The sequence below is a fragment of the Felis catus genome, chromosome B3 (genome assembly GCF_018350175.1).
Source record: "Felis catus isolate Fca126 chromosome B3, F.catus_Fca126_mat1.0, whole genome shotgun sequence".
NCBI lineage: Eukaryota > Metazoa > Chordata > Mammalia > Carnivora > Felidae > Felis > Felis catus.
The window spans coordinates 128905990-128911277 of NC_058373.1; positions in this window are offsets into that span (position 1 = coordinate 128905990).

The window sequence follows — 5288 nt, forward strand, 5'->3', positions numbered from 1 at the left end:
TTTGAGCCCCATGTCAGTGCATCTCTCTTTTCTATAAGAAATAACTTTTAAAAATGTAGCAAATGCACTTAGGGCTTCCCAGTGTGCTGCGTAAATCACCTGCATAAATTAACTTAACCCTCATAAAGCTATGAGATGGATCATGATATTATACCATACAGATGGTAAAATTGAGGCCTAGAGAAATTGGCTCAGAGTCTCACAGATGGTTCGTAGGAAAGACAAAGAAGATCCAGAATTTTAGCAACTACCCATCTCTCATGGTAACTATATTCTTTCCAGTATGACAAGTTGCATGCAAATAATAACCTTGAAGATAGCCATCTATGTCTTTGCCACATTACTGAGCTTATTACAAAACGAAAAGACACACAATTTCCCATAATTTCCAAATGTTTTGGAGATCACTTAAAAAGACTGTGTTCAAGTGTATTTTAAGTAAAAAAAGAATCGGTTATAAAATCATTTCTAAAGTATCAAATAGTATTCTAAACATGTGCCATAAATACATCTATAAAGATTTGATATATAAAGATTTGAAGATTTAATTATTCATTAATAGTTGATTACATGTGGGGCGCCTGGGTGGCGCAGTCGGTTGAGCGTCCGACTTCAGCCAGGTCACGATCTCGCGGTCTGTGAGTTCGAGCCCCGCGTCGGGCTCTGGGCTGATGGCTCAGAGCCTGGAGCCTGTTTCCTACTCTGTGTCTCCCTCTCTCTGCCCCTCGCCCGTTCATGCTCTGTCTCTCTCTGTCCCAAAAATAAAATAAACGTTGAAAAAAAAAATAGTTGATTACATGTTAAAATGATGGTTAAAAAGTTGTATAAGTTGTATATACATTTAAAAGATATGTTTACATACCCATATCAACTCTTCAAGTGTATACACCAAATGTTAGTGATAATAATTTAACAACGGTTGGTTATATTACAGGCTATTTACATGTTCAATTTTGAATACATTTTCTTTCTATAATGGTGTCCTGCCTTTTTCTCTTGTCTCTGTCACTGGCCAGGCGCTTATCAACTTTTATACCTTATCAACTAGAGCACGGGGTTCCATTTTCCTTCCTACACCCTCCTGGAACATCACACAGAACCCATTCCTTAGTGTACCTCCTTACCTCCTGCTCAGGCTCCCGAGCTCCATGCCATACCTTGGTCAGCGGCACCAATGCCCCATACTCCTGACAATGACCTTAGCTCTCACTTATAGCTCCTTTCTAAAGTGCTTTGTTGTATTTCTTTCCCGCAGTTTTATCCTTTGTGATATTACAGATATTTCTGCATTCATTTTGTTAGCTCTAAACTTGAAGATTTTTCTTGTTCCCTTCTCAAAAACATTTCCCTGACCACTAAATCCAAAGTAGCACTGTCCTATGCCTTTCTGACACATCATCAGTTCCTGTTAGCTTAGAGATCACAAAACTTGTCTAATTCACGTATTTATGTATTCCCATTTATCATCTGTTTCCCTCTGCTTGGATTTAAGCTTTCGGAAAGTAGGCGTCTTGTGTCTCTAACACCAATGGATCCCCAAAAACCTAAAACAGTACCTGAACATAAAGATCTTTTGAATGAATTAGTGAATGCAATTCCCAATATAAGAGGTTGTGATTGATTTAATCCAGCTCAGGACCCTTGGCCATATGTAAATTCAATCTAATCATGCCTGGTCTTCTGAACAGTGAATTATACTCTTGGGCTTTCAAAGTTTTAGGGCCAAGTGTTATGGGAATGCGGTCACTCTACATTGAAACATTTGCCATCCAATCCATCCACCGTCCAGTTTTTCTGTGTAATAACGAGATCGGAGAGACCGTGTGCACTCTGCAACTTTTTTGCTAGTCAGATTTTCCCTATTCGCCATATTTTTTAACTTGCGCTTGTGGCTCATCGGCGGTGTCACTTTGTGTTACACTTAGCTCAGGGCATTGGGATGATATAATGAATGTAGTATCACTCTATCAAATGTACTACAAATAATTATTATGTGATGCCAAATCTTAATGGTAAATTATACTTTATATGGTGAGAAAGGATGTTCTTTGAATCTGTGTGAATATTTTCTACTTGGAGAAACAAGGGGCAGTGTAGGGCTGTGATCAAGCCTGTGGGCTCAGCCACTATCATGTTCTGGTTCAAACTCTGTTTCTACCAGTTATAAGCTGAGTCACCTTGAGGAAGATTTGCAACCTCTCTGAGCCTCTTTTCCTTATCAGTCAATGATAATTGTGCCTGCCTCAAATGATTGCTGTCTTAAATAGATAGCTAGAAAGCACTACAAATGGTGTTTATATAAACACTAGTAAGTTGTCTATAAGGATTTGAGAGCAATTTATTTATTCAAGAGATAATTACTAAGCACCCACCCAGTGCTAGGCAACATAAGTTCTGGAGATTTATGTGTAATAGATATAGACCCATTGTTCTAAAAACAATAAAGTTAAATACAGATTAATAGGCAGAACCCAAAGATATGAAAGGGAAGGGGAATTAAAGCTCTACTAGATTTAGTAAAGGATTGTTTTCTAGGAAATCGATGATAATACTATAGAACTATGTTTTCCTTCAGAGATTCATTCAGTTAAAACAATCACTAAAGAACATAAGATTCCTGCCCAAAGAGATGCAGTAAGGGGAAATATGAAAGTTCTACTGTACCACATTAATCATTGGATAACATTATTAAATGCCTACTGTATACCAAGCCATTGTTTAGACATTCTGCTACTTAAGGCAAATCTCTGACTCTTGATGTTAAGACTGGTAGAATATGCTGCAATTCTCTGCTCAACAATCCTTATTTCTTCTAAATAATTTACCCTATCCGTTCCATTTGCTCTGAAATGACACTCAAACTCCGATCAGGAGACAAAAACCACCACACAGTTATTTAAACAAGAAACTTTAATGATTTATACTTTATGATTTATACTTTAAAGATTAAGTATAACAGGGTATAACCAAAGATGAGCTAATAAGAAGTAAAGAGAACCCTAGCGAACTGGGAATTTATAAGAAGAAGCACTACCCCTAGTATACTAGGTTGAATGGTCATGTCCACCCCAAACCTCAGAATATGACCTTTTCTTTTTTCTTTTTTTCTTTTTTTGGAAATAGGGCATTTGTAGATGTGGTTAGCTACTGGAAGATGAGGCCCTGTCGATTGGAGCGGGCTCTAAATTTAATCATAGGTGTCCCTTTAAGAAGGTCTTACAAAGTCACATGCAGAAAGGGCAGCACCGTGTGAAGATGGAGGCAGAGGTTAAAGTGATGTAGCCACAAGCTAAGGGATGCATAGGATTGCTGGCAACCACCAAAAGCTAGGAAAGAGACATGGAGTCTCTCCCTCTGAGTCTCCAAAAAAGACCAACCATGCCAGTATCTTGACTTTGGACTTTTGTACTCCAGAACTTGGCAAGGATACATTTTTGTTTTCGAGCACCAAGTTTGTGGTAATTTGTTAGGGGAGCACCAGAAGACGAATTTGCCCAGAACGGAGACAGAGTGACCAACAACTAGCCCTTCCCCTCAACCGCCAGGGCTGAGATCCTGACATCACTGGGGGAGTGAGAGCTGTGGAAGTCACAGCCTCGCTGGTAGAACTTGCCGCAAATCTCCCTTGCAGGATACTGGAGAAAGGGAAAGCCAGGCATAGGGGGTATCTTGTCAGAGGCATTCCGTTACAAAACTTCCCAGGAGGTTGACTGGAGAAAGCTGCCAGCCCCTGAGTGCGGCTGACCGGTGTGCATTGGAGGAACCCGGTGCTGGGCATTAGTGAAGCTGTACGTGCTATAAGATCTGGGTGCCGGAAAAGAGGGACACTGCAGGAGCCGGCTGAGCTAGGACAGCACAAGAGAGGATAGCCTATTATTCCTGCCGTGTTTGGTCCAGGCTCTCTACTGACAAAGCTTCGCCAGCTGGCAAAGAAAACACACTTAAAGGGGCCTGACTCCACATTCAAAGAATAGGTAATGAAGTGTAATAGATTCGGATAACTTGATAAGTGGCCCAGTTGACAACCTTGTTGCTGTTGTTGTTTCTTTTGCATCTGCCTCCCTGGGCCACAGCCGTAAGCATTTGGAATTTGGAGAATCACGGACTGCACTGATGTACAGACACGAGGAGGGAGAAATGTCCTTTTCTCCCTGCAGTGCAAAAACTAAAGGATATCAGTCAAGTGCCGTTAAAAGCCTTTTCACTTGCCATGGAGAGGCTACCTGAGAAAACTACAGTACAATCACCAGCTGTAACAAAAACATGGAGGCAATGCCCTAATGATACTGTAGAAGCTCCTAGATCTAGCTTTACCGAAAGCTAATCTACTCCCTCAATCCCCACATTCTTCCATCGTGTGACTTGAATTTCAGACACTTCAGCCAAAATATTCTAACCACCAGATGGTTATCTGCAGCCAGGTATAGCTCCCTTGACCCATTCTCAGGCATGCTATATTTAAAAATTACATTCTTTGCAGACAAGTGAATTAGGCTTCAATTCTTCCACCTCTACTTATTAGCTTTTCCCTTAAGTGATTTTCAATTCTATCATCTCTACAAATGGGTTAAGCTCTCTCTTGGAATTGGAAAAAAAAAATGATGTTCAAACAATGTCACTTGATTCTTTTAGTTCAATTTCTGCCTTATTGCATTGAGAAAATCAATTGATGCAGCTGCAGTATTAAACCACACTTCCCCAAGCATAGAGGTCAAACAATACATATGTAGGAGATTTACTTAACATAAAGATGGACTAAAAGAGATCCTTCTGTTCACCAGACTGGTTTTTGTTGTTGTTGCTTAATGCAGTTTCTTCCGTGTAGCTAGACACACACTTCACCCTATGTTGAAAGCCCTGGCAATAAATAACCCCCTCTCCTTCTCCAGGGTCTCAGAAATTTGGAGAAGACTTTGCCCATTTGATTTTCTTAATCTTCATGATAATCTTAGGAGCTATAGAACTTAGGACTTGGAAGTTCTGGTAGAAAGGCTTATATTTGCATACACCTTTTATTCTAAGGAGTTTATTGACTCTTGGAAGGTCAAACAATTCTGGAGAAGCCTTTTGACCCTTTGCTCCGTTCCTGTCCACAGCAGACTGCATGGCTTCCTCTCATGATACCGCAAATGTTTTCTTTTTCTCCCAACCTCCCAACCTCTGCCATCGCGTGCTTTAATGTTATTACCACATGGCTTTAAAAAATGGCCAAGTCTTCTCTCTGCACAATCCCAGGCAGTTCTTAGAATTCAGGCCAAGTCATTTGTTTTTTTTCTAATTTTTTTCAG